The following is a 20,612-nucleotide window of genomic DNA, read 5'->3' as shown; positions in this document are numbered from 1 at the left end:
TATTGGGAGACAAACCAACCTCATAATAAGAGACAAACAAAATGAAGTTTTATTAAAAAGCGTAAAAAGAAATTTTAAACATTAAAATACAAGCATTCACTTTTGGCAAATTAGAAACCCATAGGAAAACAGTAGCTGGCAAATTAAACAAGAGTCCAGAAGGGAATAAAATGCTCTGGATAGACCACAACCAGTTGCTGGTCTGCCACAAATGGCATGATCCCTACTAGGCTCTAGTAGAATCCCTACTAGAGATATGTGAGGGATTCCAATTTATATTACAGATCACAAGGAAATTGTAAAGAAAATGTATATCTATTTGCACATGCCTGCAATATGATTCAAGGCTGATATGAAACCAAATTCTTTAACTTTTACAGAGAAATAAAGAAATAAAGAACATTAGACTTGGACACATCACAAAAACTTGTGCAAGTTCCTGGCTAGAACTTTTTTTTTTTATTTCTAAAGAAATAAAAGATTCTTGACATTCATGTTTCCTTTACTTCAGTTACCTGGACTTCTTCCAGTCTGGGTGGGTAAAAAAATTCCATTTAAATTGGAGGCTGCTGGGGAAATGGTAAATTCTACAATTTACAGTCTTAGTCTAGCAACTGCTGCCTTTTGTTTTAAAAGAACCAAACTTCTGTCTCCAGCTAAGGAAGGGGCTGGAATATCTGACTCTCTACATACATGATAAAGAGAATCTCTTCATGAGAATGTATTCCATGTCTGACTGGCAGCCTGCAGTATTGTGAATGACTGGTAAGCAACATACAATCACGACAACTGGGTATTCCAAAATGATACTGTATGGCTTGGAAAGGTATAGAAAATGGCAACTAAATTAGTCATTGAAAAACCACAACAGCCCTGTCATCAGCATCCAAGAAGCCACTGTGCGAAACAGAATCCTGGCCTAGAGGGGCCTTTGGTCTAATCTAAGAATTCTAATAAGATCATAGCTATGACCAAGCCTCCCAATGTATATGTGCTATGAGGGAAATACAGTAACATTCTGGCTGTATGCTGTATGCTATATTAATATACTAGTTGTATTGTTTTATGTTAACGGAAGAATGAATGAATTATTCTAATTTTAATAGTTACAGGTAAGAGCTCTGGCATGGATGCAGATGTTGCAGTAAAACTTAGGCTTGGACCTGGAAAATCTAATTAAATCCAAATGAAGCCACTAGGGCATGCATTGACAGTATCATAATACTTTCAGAGGACTTAAGTTTACTGAACTTTGGGTTCAGCCCATATACTCAAAAATGAGTTTTCATACAGTATACAGTGCTTTCACATAATACAATAAAATGGGAATGATAATACAGAAACAAAATTTGTAAGAATGTGTTATGACAGTATTAAGCAAACAACAGATTCATATGGGGGAAGGCAAAGATACTTCTGTTCTGAAAACAATGTTCCTTAAGTTGCCAACAAAAAATTCCCTAACATCTGCTCCCAAGTCTTAAAAAAGAAAGGAAAATATAGATGATATCTACATAGATCTGGATTGCCCCATAAATGTAGTCTTCAGGACTGATGGAAAACCTCTTGTTCCCCAACAACAACCGAGTATCATAAGCAAGGAACTGTAGGAAATCACAAAAGCAGCAATTAGTCTCATAGTTCAAGAAATCATCTAAAGATGCAAGTGTCCAGCCAATCATTTCTTGCCACGTATCTTTAATCAGTTGCTTCATTCTCATTTAAAATGTGGTTGATCTATATGGTTTCTTGCGATCCTATCAACATGCTCTTTTCCTGTTGAGTTCCTTTGGCTTCATTTCAAAATTTCAGATTCTTTTTTTAATTTAATACAGTAATTTTTTAATGTAGCAAAATGGAAATCTGAGTGCAACTAAATTGAAATTTTACTTCAGAATAATGTATATCTTTATTTCATTAACTTTATTATATGTCTGATGCTTGTGCCTGGTAAATTGTGTAGTTGCTTAGTAAGTCTAGTCTTCTAAATAAGATTGCTATCAAACTTTATAAATAATTCATTTTGTTTTTAAATAAATATTACTTATATTAGGATGCAACGTGAACCTTTCTTCAGAGATACAGGTAGTCCTTGGGTTACAATGGCAATTGGGCTTGGGAACTCTGTCACTAAGCAATGTGGTTGTAAAGTGCAATGTCACATGACCACATTGCTTAGTGACAGCAATTCCAGCAGACCCCGTTGCTGTCATTAAATGAGGACCACGTGGGTCGTTAAGTGAGGACCTCATGTGATCACAACTTTCAAATTCCTGCTAGCTTCCTCATTGACTTTGCTTGTGGGAACCCCACAGGGAACATCGGAAATAGCAATCATGTGACCATGTGATTAAGAGAGCCAGTTTGGTCTAGTGGTTAAGGCACCAGGCTAGAAACCAGGAGACTGAGTTCTAGTCCCATTTTAGGCATGAAAAACTGGCTGGGTGACTTTGGGCCAGTCATTCTCTCTCAGCCCAACTCACCTTACAGGGTTGTTGTTGTGGGGAAAAATAGGAGGAGGGAGGAGTATTAGGTATGTTCTCCACCTTGAGTTATTTATAAAAATAATAAAGGGATAAAATATCAAAAAAAACAGAAGTGTCTAGCATCCCTATAATCCACAACCAGAGAGAGAGCTGTTTCTTAATGATGTACTCCTTACCACTCTCCATATTCTAATTGGAAGCAGCACTCAAAGAAGTGATCCCATCACATCAAGTAATTTACCTTACCAAAAAATCAGCAAATTCCCCACTTGCCATTAATATAAACTGTCAAATTCCTTTTATTAGAACATATCAAAGCTTAACTTAATTAGGTGTAATTTCGGGTTGTACATACAAACATTGCCATTTTGTTCGCATGGCTGAAGTCAAAGCACTTCTGGCATTTTTCTAGCAGACCCTTCATAAACATCTCCCACAATATTTACCTCACTCCCTTGGATTTAGCACACATCTATTTGCTCTGAAGATAAATGGTATGGCATAATTTCCCAAATATTTTTAGTCAAGAACAAGAAAAATATAAAAATAATAGTAAATATAAAAATATCACAGGCCAGGCCTGTGAAGAAGCTGAACAAAACCCACCATCCAGAGTTGTTATTATTTTTGTGCTTCTTCAGCTTCATTTATCCTTTAGGCATTTCATATTATTGTTATTTATGACAGGTCAGTGAAAGGCTGCCTCTGATGAATCACTTCCAGTTAGACAATGAACTGCTGAGTTGTTTTACACAGGCATGATCTTATTTTGCATAGTGCACAGAGTGTTCAAAATGCTGTACATCTATTATCTTCATAAAAAGCATCTCAGGGCAATAGGAAATAATTTCTTACTAACCAGGGTAAAGATGATAGCACAAATGGCTGAATAAAGCATATGGACCCAATAGATCTGAAGAAGATAGGTAAGATCCAGTTAATTACATTTCTCTGCAAGAGGAAATTCAAGCAGTCAATTAGTGAGAGCCCGGTTAACATTATTAAAGGGACAACACAGTATGAATAGAAGGGCTCTGTAAGGCCACAGCTGAATTTCAAAACAGGCCTTAATCAAATGAAGGGGAATCAATTCTTTAGAAAAGAAAAATAGAGGCATTCATTATCTGTCATAGCTTCCCAATCAAAGCATATATACTCCAAATGAAAACACATAGAGACATTAATTAATGCATGTACTTCTGAAAACCATATTTCAACCAGTCGCCCACTCCAGCCACTTACATATTTCCCTATCAGGACAACTGTAGTGATGACAGAAGTCATTAAGAGGACAATTGCCAGTATACAGAAAAAAACAGTTCAGGTTGTGAGATTCACTTGCCAACGAGAATGATATATTACAGCACAAGCGACACTATTTATTGTCCAATATATACATACATAGGGTAGCCAATATTATGCAAAATGCAAAAGGGAGTATGAAATGAGATGCGATGAGAAAAAAAAGAAAATCGAATATAACTCAATCTAGTTTATACTAACACCATGCACTGTACTTCTGTATACTTTTCCATCCTTGCAAACCATCCTTGCTTCCCCCATGTTAATATACTGTTTCACACACTTCCTTTTGTTCTTTAAACTTCTTGCCTCTCTTTCAGGATCTCATCAACTCCATCCAACCATGACTCCCTTGGTTTTCCCCTTCCTCTCAACCCACATACTCTTTCTTCCCATACTTGTTTTGTGATTTGATCTTCATTCATTTTCTCTACATGATTAAACCATCCTGGAGTACTTCTTTCACACTGATCACTCACTTTTGTATTCAGCACCAATTCATTCTTGACGATCCCTCTTGCTTTACCACACAAACTTTTTAAGTGACCCATTCCCACTGCATTCAAGTACCTTTTGTTTCTCCTGACATACCAAACTTTCACCACTGTATAACAAAGTGAATAGAAGCACACTCTTGTACAATCTTTTTTTAATCTTTAGATTGTAACAAAGCTGACTCATGCTTGAAGTAGATCCCTTTAAATTGATTGAGCCAGCTGCGTAACAACACCAGCATACCTTTAGCTTGGCATGCTATCAAGAAAGGCTTAGAAAATATTTCATTATGAAATCATATATACTTTTAGGCTAGGTTCACATAGCTGCCATGTTTTAATCACAGTTTATGAAATAAGCCACAATTAGTTTGGGTTCACACATTTAACCATAAACCATGATTTAAATACTGCAATGGCTCGGTTTACATGACATGACATGCCAAGTCCAAACCAAATAAACAACATCATAGCTAACACAATGGTAAAGCAAGTCTTGGTTTAGTAAAAATCTGCCACAACGTTAGGAATACAGTGATATAAAAAGTTAGCAAAATAAAAATATAGTAAATAAATTATCTTAACATTCTATCTATCCAATCACCTGATGGAGATATATAAAAAGACCAGAATAATCATAAAAATTGAGAAGTCAGATTAAAACATGTTGATGGTGCTTTATGGAAGGCATATCAACACCCCCAAACCTGCAAACTATATTAAAGTGACAGGACAACTCACCTTTGTTTGGAAAAAGAAAATAGCAACAGTGTTTGTTATAACTGTAGTGATGATCATGGCAAGGATTACAGCCTTGGTCTCATGCATGCTGCAAAAAAGAATTTTTAAAAATGTGTTTAGGATTTCTTTTATCAATGTTATTATTATACAAGATTCACAAGAATGAAAATTCTTCACAGGCCAGGCAGAAAGTGTTCATAATGAGGTTATCCAAACTTCTACTTTCTGTATTCAATGAATATAGAAAAGGGCCTCTCTGACTGACTGCAAAAAGTAGCAGGCTGGTATAGGGGAAGTCAGATATTCTCAATCTAGGCCAGTTTACTTCTTAAAAATAAATACCACCAATTTGCATCATGCCTGGAAACAACCTGGTAACCAGTGGGAGTGTTGTGGGATCAACAGATGACCTGAATATCCCTGACACCAATCTAAGGTCAACTAAAGTTTCTGAAGAAACTTCAATGGTATCCTCATGTGCAACTCATTCTAATCCCACATAAATAAGGAACATATTAGTCAAGTTAAGGCAGAACCTTTCCAGAAATGTTACTGTGCCATCCTTCAACGGTTATTTTTAAAAAGCTCACCAGGTTCATCGGTAAAGTCATTCAATCCTTGCTCAGAATGTTTCCATCTTTTCACTCACGTTTTTTCAGTATGAAAATTAGACTGATAAGGACTTGAAGAGGGCAGCCAAATGCAAATTGTATAATGGTTCTAGTACAAAATCATCCACAAGAGGAAAATCTGATTTTATTTTTATATTAAAAGAGGGCTTAGCCATCCAAGAGCCAATGGCAAAAATAAATCACATAACACAATGCCCAACCACTGATGACAATTTATGGACAAAAGTAAAAAAACAGCTTGTTGGCAGTTTTAAGGAAATAGGAAGCTTTGTTTCTCAAGCCTATGGTTATTAATCATTTTCCAACAATAAATATTCACCAGTTTGCCACTATCTTTTGAGAAAATCCAGCATGTTTGCCCCACTGTAGACTTACCGCTTTCATTTACTCCCTCATGCAGTACCTAGCAATGGTACCTGTCATAAAACCCAAGGCCAACATCTGGGGAAAAAAGTAAAACATAAAACATAAAATTAGCAAAGCATTACCTAAGTAGTACTGGATTGGCTGTATCTAGACAAACATGCAATGGTTGATCTAGCCAGCAAACTAAAGATGGATATATTATCTATTATTCCACTGTGACTTTTTCTCTTCCCCATTCTGAAGGGAACAAGCATAAATGAAGAAGCAAGCCCAGATCAAGGCTATTTCATTCAATTGCTATTATATCATCTTCAGCAAGAATAAGCAGTCCTGTTAACAATGCAGCCTGTTTAATGCAATAAAAGCCAGAGCCATGGAGCTGCCATATGGACAGAGTTGATAAGGGCTAATTCCCACATCAATGTATTTCACTTGATATTTTTCAAAATGATATTACTTCATAGCCAAAGATGCAACCAACTATCATTGAAAATACTGTTCTGGTGAATTGGAGGATACAAGATTCAACAAGTCTTTTCTGGAAAATGTAAGCTGAAATCACTTCCCTTTGGTAAAGGGATGGTAAACAAAAAAACGGAGCGTACATAAATCTTACGACTCCTGAATCAGTAATTTAGAGATTCTGCTTAATTCAATGTGGATAGAAAAGACTGCAGGACTGGCTGGCTGTTTTACATGTGCAAATATATATTTTCTATAGGAGAGGAGTCACAAAAATTAGCTTTGGAATTGGAGAGGAGTCCTCTCCCTAACATACAACACACACACTTTTCTATTAGAAAGAATGCAGAATGCATCTTTTCTCCTGTAACAATCTTGGCTACTTCTGGATCAGCAGTTCTTAGCATTACAACCAAAAATACTGCGTAGTTTTTCTTTATTTTGTTAATATAGACCTAGCCTTACTCTGGCATGTGCTCAAGGTGGCTAACAACTAAAGCAGCATTTTAAAAGTTAGAAATATAAATTAATGCTAAAATCAGTTAAAAACTAAAGCCTGGCAAAATAAATTTTTCAATTCTTTAAAAGCTAGGAGGGTAGAAGAGGCAAAAGCTACTCCCAGGGATGTGTATTTTGTAGCCTGGAAGAAGCCCAGGGGAAGCCCTTTCTCATGGCTCAGAAAAACATGGCTCACCTTCAGATCTTAACAACTGGACAAGTTCATAATGGGAGAAATGGTCCCCCTTAATTAGGTCTTAAGCCATTAATAGTAACACCTTAAATTGTGCAGTTAAGCAACTGGCAATTAGTTCTGATCTTTCAGTACAGGCATTATATAATTTCTGGAACTTGTACTGGTTAACAGCCTAGGTGCTGCATTTTACCCCAATGCCAAATTATGGATGTTAGGCCATTTTTCCCTCAGTAACAAACCTTGTGTATCTATTTATTTGAAAAGGAACAATACAATATTTAGATACTCTGTCTGAATGTAATGAGACATTTGTAATTTGGAGGATATGCAATCATTTTCCTGCCAAGTGTTTTAATAAACTGCAACTAACTTTTACTGTAAGGTCTGTAATAATGCAAATACATTACCCTCTTTAATGTCCATCCTAGGCCCTTTTACGACCATTACATTACCATTACCATTATGTCAGGGATTTCACATCTAATAAATCTGGCCCAACCTGTAACATCAACATTCTACCTACAAAGATTGTCATAAGGATTATTTTCCATGGAAATCATCTCCTGAAAGAGATCAGAGAAACCAAGTCAGAACCCATACAAATGACCCCACTTCAAGAAAAAGTATATTTTGGAAGAACTGTTTCAGAGATACACCCATCTTCCTCCATGTTCTATGCCAAGCAGTTGCCTTAGCAGGATATGGTTTGAGTCCAAAGAAGATGCAAAGAAAAAAATACTGGTTCTGGCAAAACAAGCAAGGCAGGGGGGAAAAAGGCCTTAGGATTCAAACCACACTCAGGAGAACTTTATTTGAAGCCTCTTAAGAGCAAGATTCACAAGTTACTTTGGCCACAGGCAGCTCCCAGACTAAGATTTTAAAAAGCTACATCTTGATCTCTAGCTCCACCTTTCTTAAGCAAAGCCACTATAGCTTGAAACCTTTAGCGTAAAAAAGGTTCTGCATCCTGACTTTAAAACAATTAAGAAATTTGCAAAGAAAATGTTAAATATAAAAGAAACCACAGCTGGAAGAGTTAATATAGTGAAAATCTCTTAAAGCCATCTAAGAAAAAGGGTTAATTGCTTTCCTACTAACAAAGGTATAAATCTAACTTCTATATGGAGAAAGTCAGCAGTTTGGGTTCCATCACAAAGAAAGTCAACAATAACCATATTTTGGTGAAGGGATACAAAAAAAAAGCCTCAAAAAGATTATACAGGCAATTTCCTATGTTAGAAAGTTTTCACTCCAATTCTTCTGAACCCACAACTCTTTTCCTGGGGCCTTTCGGATCCCTGGGTTGTGACAGTGCATCTTCATTGCTATACTACCGTATAACTATTCTATAGATGACATTCCCATTATTTTTCATTGCTTACCTACCCTAAGCCCTTTGATTCTTATTCTTATTCTGCTTTTCATCCAAATTTATCTTTCAGCTACAACAACTATAAACCTATGAACATATCTCCCCATCCATCATTTGGAAGTAAGAGAAGTGCCTCATGTAGGCCTCATTTTTACATCTCTCTATTCTGCTGCAGACAAAAAATGGCAGAAATCATCTTGCAAGGCTGTATTTCCACACTGTCAGAATGCCAACCCTTTTACTACTTCTCCACCCTTCCTCCCAGAGTTCCCAGCAGATTCTGAATTTGATGCATCATCATCAAATCACAGATGTTACCTAAGGATACTTACTGGATCTTTTGACAAAGCACCAGCACTAGGTAACAAATCAAACATACACCACTGGGAAGGTAGAAAAGACAAGTTATTTCAAACTGGATGCTGACAAGTCTAAACAGCAAGCTACCCTCTATATCTAGTAAACTTTTTTCAAAGAAAGTCCTTTAAGCCGTACAATTGAACATGCATATTAAAGTTTTATCAGACTTTTCATAGAGTTTTATTACACTATGCTTAGTTGAGAAGGTAGGACATACTTCCTCTGAAAAGCAGTACCAAATGCAGTTACACAGTGATAAGACCCTTATGAGTGGTGGTGATGGAAGTCAGAGTAGAGCAGAGAATCTTACAGGCTATAGCTTAGTCAACTACAGACCAGCTTTTCCCAATCTGGGTTGGGGCTACAGCACCAGAATTCCAATACATCATGGGTAATTCCCGTCATGGCTTGGAGTTCTTCGATTGTATTCCCGAAACACCAAGTTAGGGAAGATTACAGCAGAGCAACGGATCAACAATGGTATCTGAATAATACTTACTAAGATACATAATATAATGGAATGTGACTGATCACATAAATGCTCACAGGAGTCCTGTGGAGAAGAATGACACATGAGATCAAGTATTACTAGACTGTCAGTCACTTTTGACATAAATTAGCCTAAAGTTCCATTAAGATTGTCTACATTTTCATTTCCCACTGGAATTTTGTGTTCAAGAACCATTAACACCTCATCCATTAACTGGGCCACACCCAGAGCTTGGCTTGCATCTAGTTGCTGATTAGTTTGTACTCGCTATGTATTTTTGATATGCAGTTACTGAAACATATATACCTAATACAAAGAAGAGGCTTTCAAGCAAATAGGCATTTTCGTTACCAAGTTTACCCAATTTTTTGCACTTCTGTAGGTTTCCAGCATATGAACAAAAGGAGCCAAAGGGAAATACATTTCTTCACTTCTGCTTGAATGCACTATATATACACTAGTAACTCTACTAGTCCATGTGGAGGGAAGCTACACACATTACCACTTTCCCTGCTGATAACATTATAGGGATGGAGGGGATAAATAAATTGCCAGACTTGAATAAAATAAAGGTTTTACCTCCAGCTTCTAAGTAACAGCACACACCCAAATGTCATAGCAAGACAGTTACTTGAAGAATTTCACCACTGTGAAATTGCTAGAGAGGTTTATTTTCTTTAAATTAGAAGAATGTAAAATCAAAATGAATGGCTTTTAAAAGGGGGCAAAGGGGCAGAACTCTCTCATTTAGGATTAGAATTTCCAGATGGAATTAAGTTACGCTGTCAGAACCCAGAAACTTGGTGAAAGAGCTCTATTATGCTAATCCATACCTTTAGGACATCTCAGGAATAATAGGACTTTGGGGATTCCACTCTCCAAAAGTAGAGAGGGAAGTCTGCCATTGGAAGCATCATACAATGGTAATGGACAGCTTTATCAGGGTTGCTCCTTTGACAACAGGGCAAGCTACAGAAGGCTTTGGAGCATCAGGAACTAAGGTTCCCCCTGCTCCCCTGGAGCTAACATAATTTATTTCCCTACTCTCAGAAGCCAAAGGGGGAGGGGGAAGCCAAAATGCATCACAAAAAAAGAGGAAAAGTGCAGCCCTTCTCTCTCTTCTGTCTGACTGATATGCGTCTGGCAAGGTATCAGTAGTCATTGTCCATCGTGCATTCTCAGTTCTATCTCCACCTGGACTGCTTTGTCTATTTTGGACCCATAAAGACTTACACAAAGATGAAGACGGCAACAATTGCCACAGTCAGTAGTAATTGGAGGATGACGATGCTGTAAATCTGTTTGTAAAGACAAAAGAAGACACAAATTGAAAATGCAAAACAACAAAGTCGTGGGTGACTATATTTAGATGCTCACACAGCAAGGCAGCAAGAACTGATGCAAAGATTAAAACTGTTTGCTGAATTATATGGAGTATTTTCATCTTGTCATGTCTTTTCTCAACTTCACAAAGTTAGAGGGGGCCATTTAAACCACTGAACCAAGAGCTTGCTCCTAGCAGGAATCCACATTAAAGCATCTCCAACAGATGGCTGATAATTTGTTCACATTAACAGACCACACATCCCAGTTAGCTAATCATGAAATATACAGCTATGAAGTATCCAGAAATATTAGATCATACAGGCCAGGCCAGAAATATGCTAAATTTAACTCAGGCTGCAAGATTATCAGCATTCTTTTAGAAAGTTTGAAGAGCAGAACTACAAAGTGTTTGGCTTTTTTTCCCCCTTTGGAGTAGATATTATTGGAGATGTATGCATCCTAGAAACAATATTTAATATTATGAACACAAGAAAATAGTAAGAGAAACACACACTATGTAATAAATAAAAGAACTAAAAAGTGTGTTTATTTAGTCTAGGTTTGACTGGGATCGATGCTGGGGGTGGGGACAAAAAATGGGGTCATAATGTTGTATTGGAATTTTGTCAGCCTGACTGGAGCTTTCACCAATTTTTGAATTTCTATTCTAGACAGAGTAAGGGAGCTGTTGGTTTATCACCTAGCCAATTTAACTAGAGACACGTCATCTCTCCAGACCATTCAGGGATCTCTGTATCACTAAGTCATGTTTTATCGACGCAATAAAAATATCACCGTAATTTAAAACACTGACCATTTTATCTGGCCCATTGTTAGTAAACTTTAGTCCCAACTCCAGATTCACTCACAACAAACTGACCAAAGATACAGCCGTATGAATCATTCGTAATACGATTAATATAACCTATTACTGTAACATTTGTCTTTCGGTTATTAGACTCTCTTATGGATTTTATTGCAGTAGTTTAGATTTAGTCATTTCTTATCAAGTTGAAAGGTAATCTTTTATGGATTGGAAGTGGTCTTCTCATTAGGAAAAAAGAGCTTGGATCCAGGAAAGCTTCTGCAAATGGAAACATAGCCCAAGCAGTGGTCTTGCACACAAGGAAGCAAAGCATTTGTATCAACCCACACAGAGAGAAGGGCTGGGCAATGTGTCAAATGCGAAGGGGCAAAGATGGTTTGCAGGAGGCAGGGATGTTCCTGCAACATCTGTTAGCAACCCTTAAAACAGTTTCATATTTTTTCAGGATTGCCTGGCTACCCTCCAGAGTTTGCATGGGAAGAGACAGGCTTGGCTTAAGTTACGTACTGAAATACCATTTTTCCTTGTACAGCCTTAATCTATAGTGAAATAGATTAAAATGCTGATCAGAATTGAATAATACTGTCTTAAGAGATGTGGCTTTAAAAAAAAAAAAGGTGTCTTCACTGATCCCCCCTTCCAATTTCTTGCCGCTTCTAGTGCAGGTCCAGGAAGTCCCCCCAGCCAACCACAGGTTCAAATGCAAAAGGTTACAGGCCAATCGATGTATGTCACATTCCTTCCACGGTGCTCTGAATTAACACTGAGAGTGGACATCATTTTTGTACAAAAAGACTTTTGATCATTCTCTCTTCCCCCGCCCACCCCCCCCCCCAGGCTTATGAAAGAACCAGCATCACATGAAGGACATTTTAAAGTGGGGGGATAAATACTTCATTTCATTAAGATATGCACCAAGTACATCAACATCTGATTCAGGAGAGATTCTACGGCAGGCCTGTAGAGGAGAAAGGGCCACACTGATAAATTAAAAATAATCACAGGCCACAAAGGAATAGCTGGGGGGGGTTGATCGGCTGTTTGGCGGCTAGCAGGGTGGCAGCAGCAAGGCGTTGGAGACACTCGACAGCACGTTTTTTGGGGCAGCAGCAGCAGCAAATGAATTGACTTTTTTAAAAAAGCTAGTGGGCCACACAAGGCGGCTTGGTGGGCCGCATGTTGTGCAGGTCTGTTCTATAGTTTGCACAAGTGTAGAGATTAAGGAAGATGACCCTGATGGAGATAAGCAGGAGCCACTGCCTAGGCAAAAGGGGCTGAAAGACTTTTTAAGTCCCAAACAACATGGTGACGTTCAAAAGTGGCTCAGGCAGACACCTCCCTCATTCACTGAAGCATAAGAAGTGGGAGGAATCACAGCACAATCAGACTTGTCAGATTCTGTTATTTTAGCTGATCTCAATAAAAGTAGTTTTAGCCTTCTTGTGGAGTTGATTTCTTGGTCTGGCCTACCTAATGGGGCTGGTATCAGACTTACCTTGCAAACGAAGGTTTGCCTAACATTTTTTTCCACCCCAATATGCAATTCGGAAATCCCCTTCTTCCATCTCGCAACTTCTATCACCTGTTAAGAGAAGGCGAAAAAGAGCAACATTGATTAACACTACCTTTCAGACAAAATGGCAATTGTAGCTGTGCTAGGATGGCTCCACACTAGATCTCCTAGGCATGATTGTGGCAATGCTTTGCTGTATTTATCTGGATGCAAATTAAAACAATGGCTGAACGTACTTCTTCTTAGTATACCTTATTATCCACTGATTAGTACTCTGAAACCCCAGTAACAGCCCTCGCCTCAATTCTAAATAAAGATATGTATTTAATATCTTGTCCAGCTTGGCCCTCTCTTTACAGTCTTAAGTCACAGTTTTCCTGACTGCCAACACTCCTTCTCCTGCCCCTTAATTCTCTACAATATTTTCATTTAACATCTTTGCATGTTAATTGGCTGTGCTGATTGCATTCTCCCACCTTCGGCTCCAGACCTCTTGTCACCGGGGGGGGGGGGGGGGGGGACACCAAGAGTTTCCATGTTGTCCAGCACCTGAAAAATAAGTGAACTTTGAGATGCTTAAAACAAAACCATATACATAAATGCAAAAATGCACACACACACACACACAGAGGATATGAAACAAGACTAAATGCAGGTACAAAAACCACAATTGCTGTATTCCTATAAAATGCAATGTCCAAACAAATAAACCTTATTACACCTTAAAGCAATGGTTTGATTTATGTCAAGATAATGACTGGATTCCCACAATTACCTTTAGTCTAGGGTAATCTGTTGTCCAAGCGCAGGGATAATGTGCTAAGACTTGAAGTAGCACCCTTTTCCTACAATATTTATTCTAAATTAACAAAGCTAGTATTGCTATTCCAGTGCAATCCAAGAAGGCATATCAGGCATAAACAGTAAGGCAAAATGGATCAGATGCGGTGTGTTTTCCTACAGTGAAGATGGCTCTCAGAAGTGAGGAAGGGGGAGATTTCTAGGACCTTTAACTTACTCTGTTTTGACAGGTACCCCAAAGAGGGGAGTCTTTAGCAGGGGTAGGGAACCTGTAGTCTTCCAAGTGGTATTGAGTTTCAGTTCCCAGCAGCCAGAGCCAACACAGCCCACAGCGTGGGATGCAAGAAGCGAAGTTCAATATCTGGAGGGCTTCAGATTGCTCAGAGGCAGTGGGGCAGGGGTTCTTACCATCCAGTACCTACCTCATCTTATTGAACAAAGCAAATTGGGGGGGAAAAATAGAATGACTGAAAATATCAGGATTGCTTGCCTCTGGCAGCAATTGTTATTTTCCAAGAGTAGTTGCTAGAAAAAGTAGAAACTTGTTTTCTAGAGCAGTGACAGAAAGGGGGCAACAGTTATCAGTCACAAATGGTTAAAAGCACAGAAGCCACTTTTTTCAACATCTTCTGTGTCCTTATATTAATTTTCTGAATGACCAATGAAAAAGGATATTAATACACAAGGATCATTTTATTCTATTTCTGTATTTATTTTCCTTATGATATGCATTTGTCATGTAATTCTGTTTTTTGAAATATTAGCAGCAGTTATAGTTATAAACAAAATAATAATAGGAAGATATCCCTAATTTTTAGAGGGACTTCAAAGATCATTCTATTTTGGTAAATTTCAGTGAAGCATACTTTTTAATTTGCTTTTACATTGTTGCTATCTTTTAGATTGTTAAGGTTTAAAAAATTAATTTCTGCAAAGCTTTTTTTTAAAAAAGAAACATACATACATACATACATACATGCATACATACATAAAAATGTTAAATGTAAGTCTGGGGCATTTTTGCACCCATAACAAGGGAGAATGTGGTAGTTCAGCATTGTATTCAGAAGATCCCAGAGTCAATCATCTGCATCTTCAAGCAGGGTAAAAAGACACCAGTTTGAAACTCTAGAGAGCTGCTCTCAGCTAACAGCTGAGTTTATGCATCACATTAAGCCTGACTCATTTAACTACAGTTTATTGAATAAACTTCAACTAGTTTAGTTCAGTTTAGTTTAGTTCAGAAATGGGGTTGGCTGGCCCCTTAGCGGCCTGGTGTGGCCCCTATCGGCCTCTTGGATTTTTTAGCTTTTTTATGTTTCTAATGTTTGGTTTTTATAACTTTTAATTGTATTTATGTTTTTAGTGTGTTGTAAGCCGCCCAGAGTCCCCCATTGTGGGCAGATGGGCGGGGACAAGTTAAATAAATAAATAAAAATAAAAATAAATAAATAGTTGGATTCATATCATATGCTAAATGATGAACCTACGCTTTACAAATCACAGCAGCTATGTTCAAACAGTGTGCTAAATACAGTACAAAATGAACAAGCCACATTTTTGTTTCTGAATTCAAGTCAATGTCTGTAAAATTATTTGGACTAACAGTGTGTACAGTAATTTATTCTGGAACTTTGCACATAAAAATAGCTACGCTGTGAATACACCATCCAAAAATTTTTGATACCCAGAAACAGGCTTGTGCCAATCTAAACTTATATCAATACTGATTTTGCATTTAATCTTACCATTTTACTTCTCTTGCTTTTTTTCTCGTAAGCTGCAGCTTTCCAACTTCAGGCATTTAAAATGAAGTTAGTCCATTACTGCTTGCATTTAAAGGGCTGCAAAAATAATTTTATTTTGCAAACTTTTGTGAGCATAATCCATAATTTATTTGCCTTTATATTGCCCCTTTTGTTATGAGTAATGCATGAAATAACCTTTTGTTTCTTTTTTTCTCTCCACTTTTTAAATTGTTTATATTGTTTTAATGTATTAATTATGACATGCATTTCCATAGGAATCATTTCAAAAATACGTTAAATAAAAATGTTTATTATTATGGTAAGCAGACATTCCCAGGAGTTAAGATAAAGCAAAAGGAACAACTCAACATGCACTACTGTTGTCCTAAGATGCCTATTTGATGGTGTTGTACTATTAGGGATGAGATCTGTCTTTGAAAGTGAAAGTACAAAATGGATAATCATTTTCTGTAGAAATCAGCAGGATGGAACCTGCGAATATGCAAATATGCCCAAGCAGGCTGTTATCCTGATGTGATTAATATTTTCAGTAGCTTCTTCAAAACACATAAGCTTGTTCTATGAATGGAATTTCAATTGAAAAAAGTGATGCCAAGCAGCAAGATGAACTAAAACATAATACCGTATTTGGTCAATTTAATCTACACTTTCCCCCAAATAGTTTGCACAAAGTAAAAATGATGGCTAAGGGTCTCAGAGATGGTAAATCTGAGTCTGACCTTCCCATATTGTAAACTTGAGCACAGGGGACTACTTGCTTAGAATGATAATGAATAGAACTTTTGGAATCATTAATGTTTTTGAGAACATTTCATTTCATCTCTGTCTGTAAAAATGGTGTGTGTCAAAATCAAGATGGGCAAACTTCAGATTAAGATCGAGTTTGTATTTTGTATTTCAGTAGAAATCTGAAATAATCAATGAGCCGAGGCAGATGGATATGTGTAAGAACTATGGAACTGAGAATCTAAGAGAACATTTTCAGACCCAGAATTTTGATCAGTGCCAAAGCCGGGGTCATGTCTCTTCACATAAAAAACCATTCCAAAAATTCTCCCAAGGTTGAGAGGGGAATTGAGGGTTATTCATATTACTAGATAATTGGGAATCAGAAACCACTGTCAATTGCCTTAAGATTGATCAAGAGGTTACAAACTATTTTCTGCCTATCCCTAAAAGAGACATGTACACTTCCAAGTGGCATTCAAATATAATATTTTCATAAACCAGTGCTGTGTAGTGGAAATGCCTGTATCTAATCAACCAGTATTATGTATTTAAAATATTTATATCCCACCAATTTTCTACAGAATTCTAAAAGGTTCACAACAAATCACAATTTAAAACATTACACTACAAATATGATATGTAATACATGTATGTGTAATGGCAAGGGGAAAAAACTCGTTACAAAAGTCTCTATGGAAAGAACATTTGGAAGCTATTAACCAGCTAGAAACATGTATAATGTTCGCATTCAATTAGAAATGAAGAGAAGGAACAACAGGGTGATTAAATGAATATGAATATCACATCTCCATTCAGTACTTTCACTTACTCCAGTTCCTTGTGGCCTATTTTAACTCACATATGCACTGTGTCATCTTACTAACATCCACAAACCATCAAGGGAAAAAAAAACCCTTTACCCATATTTGGATATTTTTAACTCCATTTCAAGGAAGCAAAAGTAAACATGAACCACATGTACAAATTTTAGATGTTTGTTCATCATGCTTCCCCTTAGTAACAACTCCATTAGATGTACAAGGATGAAGCCAGTAAACCACATATGATGAAATTGATGGCACATACATCTCAGCTCACACGGGGAGAAAGGGGAAGTGTCATTGGAAGGATCTCTGTTCTAAAATCCACAGCTGTGATACGGTCACAAATGGAAGGGCTTTCCAGCCTTGTATTATCAATATTTCATGGCAATTATTAAGGGCGTGCAATATCCATTTCCATTGTTCTCTTATTAGTTTCCAAACCATTCATATATACTTTTTAAAAAGCATCTACAAAACCCAATGAACCTTCCAGAATAAAATTACTGTAATGAATGAAATAACTTCTGGGTGGAAAAATGAAACTATATTGCATGATTACGTCACATGAACCAATGTTGTATTTTGAGCTCCACATCTCCAGTTGAAAATAGATAGGTGTATAACACATCAAATATTTTAATTAACTGATTGTTAATTTTAAATCCACCACCATTGGTTCATCTTTCCAAATCTGTTGCTATTTCTATTTAAATTTAGTTTAATCATACCAAAGATCTCTAGATATTCTCAGCCCAAAACATTTTGCCAGGCACCATCAAATCTATCCTGAGAAAGATATACACTCAGATTTAGATCAAACTGATACTATAAGAAAAGAGTCCAAAACCTTACATTAATTTTATTAATTTTGGTATGGATGACTCAGATTTATCAATAAATGCCAACATAAATGAATAGCATTTGTTTAGCATTTGTTAAACTACAACTCCCACTATTTTGTTGAAAAGCACCCACCAAAATTTCTAAATATACAACAGAGAAGAGACCAACTTTGCTGTATTTCTCTCTCTCACGCACAAAAACAGGATGAGATTGTATTAGTTGTATTTGCAAAAAATAACATTGTAAACCATCTTAAAATTTCTGAGAAAAACATTTCGCAAAAATAAAATACAGTTATTGCCAATGAATTTTACTGAAGGCCTTCTCTACATCCTACAAGATAATTATATCAGGATCTACCTTAATGTTACTTTGTGGGTTTTTGACCACATAATACAGATGAGACATGATTTAAATAAAATATTTTCTAATACCGTAGTCTCAAATTGTCAGCTCCTTGTCAATAATAAATCTTTATCCACTTGCAGAAGATGTGATGCCAGTAATTTCTGGAATTGGTTAGCAAGAATGCCAGATATTATTTTAACAACCAGATTCACTAATGAAAAAGGCCTATCACTTGCACAATACATATTTATCTGAGGTAAAGATTACAGTGATATAAACATCATTAAAAGAAGCTGTTAAAGCACCAGATTCAAACATCTTCTGATAAAAGAGTTTAAGGCTAGGGTCCAAAATATCTGTTGGCACTTTATACTGTTCTACAGGAAACCTCTTTAGCCTCGGAGTTCTACCCTTCCTAGTGTTAGGGGGATCACTCATTTTGTGTTTATCTCAGCAGTCCCTGGGGCAACCTAATGCAACTCGTAGAGGCAATTCTAAACACAGAGTAAGCCTGACCTAATTTTTTGCTACTTCAAAATTTCAAGACTCTGCTAACTAGTAGTTATCGTGTAATTGCCCTGCCTCATTCAGGGCATTTTTCCAGAGTTCCCCTCCCCTTAGTTCTCTTTCTTCTCTCCCTCTCTTTTTTTCTTCGCCCCCCCCCCTTTCCCAAATCCAACGTTTGTTACAGAGGGAAAGATGAGATGTCTTTTGAGCGAGAGCCCCTTCGCTGTCGAATCCGTAGTTTAAAGATCACCGGTCTGGTCCTTCCTTCCCGCTTTGTTCAACATCCCGCCAGGTCAAAAGAACAAGGCCGCTCCGCGAGAAAAGGCCGGCTTCGTTCCCACGACGGAGCCCAATTCTGAAGCCACCTGGCTCCGCAGTTCAGGTTGCAGCCGTTACACGGGGCCACCTCCGCTCGGTATAGGGAGTTATTGACCGGCGGAGTCCCGCCCACCCTAATTGGAGGAATCGCCCACCAACACCGAGCACGGTCTTTTTACCTGGGGAGCGCCCCCGGGGGAGGACCAGGTTCGAGGGATCGAACCTGACATAACTCTCAGGTAGTTCCCGAATCCCAGATAAGAATTAAGCTCCAAGTAAAGAGCCAGCCCTCCTCGCCTAGCGAAGCCTGTGTAGGCGAAAGGCTCCCATCCTCCTCCTCGACACAGCCTTCGTTCGGACGATTAAGGCAAGGCGAGACGAGGCTCGGCACCCGCGTCCCCTCCTCCAGGCCTTCTCGGAAGCTCTTTCCAAACTCTGTCCCTTGGAAATTGCGGCCGACCGTGGATTGGAAGAATCCAGAGAACCAGGGAGGAAAAGAAGGGCCGTGAGGGGAACCGCGCTCAACTTCCTATTCTTTGTGAGGAGGAAAAATAGAGAGGGAGAGACCCTGAGATACAACTCAGGTGCCCCCAAGAGGCGAACGCAATGATTACAAACTGCACCAACCGAGTTGTTTCTGTCTTTCAGGCCTTGCCCCCAGATTCTATGCAGGCTTGAGCCCAAGAGATATTAAGGATGCTTGAGCTATTCCGTCGTTTAGGCTTAAGATATCAAACGGTTGAAATCAAAAGATAACGTAAGCAAAGCAGAACTATTGCAACAACTGTTGCGTTGGGATCTTGGTGTTTGCTGAGCTGGGTTTTCTTCTTCCGGATCTTTCACTGTCAATCTAGATAACACCATCAGTGCTTTGACATCAGAGAATGAGTTTTGCAGGCTTGTTAGGTGCGTTTGACCTACGTATCTTAATCAGAGTTGTTATATGTCTGTTTCTGATTGGTTTACCTGTATGCTGTCGTCTGTGGTTGTTCCTGCAAAGCACCCATGATATTCCCTAGTTTGGTCATTAAATGTTTGCAAGAAGAAAAGCAAGCTCATTGAACACCAGTTCCCAACATTTCAACTATGTGCTATGTATATTCTCTGCTATTGCTATTAACATTAGTATTTACATTCTACCTCAAGGAAGTATAGATGGGGTTTCCTTTTACTCTATCCCCACAAATAGGTATCTTCTGATGTAGCTTTGACTAAGGGCATTATTACATCTATACAGTACAGGAAGGAGATGGCTAGGCCTCAGCGTTTTCTTGCTATAGTACGTATTGGGTTTTCTGCAATTTACTGGCTCTGCAGATTTGAAGCTCCACTTGGTTTTTATTGGAAGCAGAATGATTGGGTCATTTAGTGAGCTCCATGGTCATGAAGGGGTCTTAACTTCAATTTTT

General features: G+C 37.8%; 1 pseudogene across 1 annotated transcript; it reads right to left on the bottom strand.

The window, feature by feature from the left end:
• Window positions 1-456: 456 nt before the first annotated feature.
• LOC112541332 (protein lifeguard 3-like) lies at window positions 457-17,238 on the bottom strand (annotated as a pseudogene). Its single transcript, XR_015796899.1, has 11 exons — window positions 17,223-17,238; window positions 13,047-13,133; window positions 10,633-10,697; window positions 9,409-9,462; window positions 8,882-8,932; window positions 7,701-7,740; window positions 6,059-6,096; window positions 5,020-5,111; window positions 3,729-3,823; window positions 3,346-3,399; window positions 457-1,604 (listed from the first exon to the last, which is right to left on the bottom strand). The product of XR_015796899.1 is annotated as a protein lifeguard 3-like (transcript).
• Between the last annotated feature and the right edge of the window lie 3,374 nt (window positions 17,239-20,612).

The sequence above is a fragment of the Python bivittatus genome, unplaced genomic scaffold, assembly GCF_059951505.1.
Source record: "Python bivittatus isolate LINGU-HERP-01145 unplaced genomic scaffold, Pbiv_v1 ctg000480_np1212, whole genome shotgun sequence".
In the NCBI taxonomy this organism is placed as follows: domain Eukaryota; kingdom Metazoa; phylum Chordata; class Lepidosauria; order Squamata; family Pythonidae; genus Python; species Python bivittatus.
This window is presented reverse-complemented; position numbering and strand designations above follow the sequence as displayed.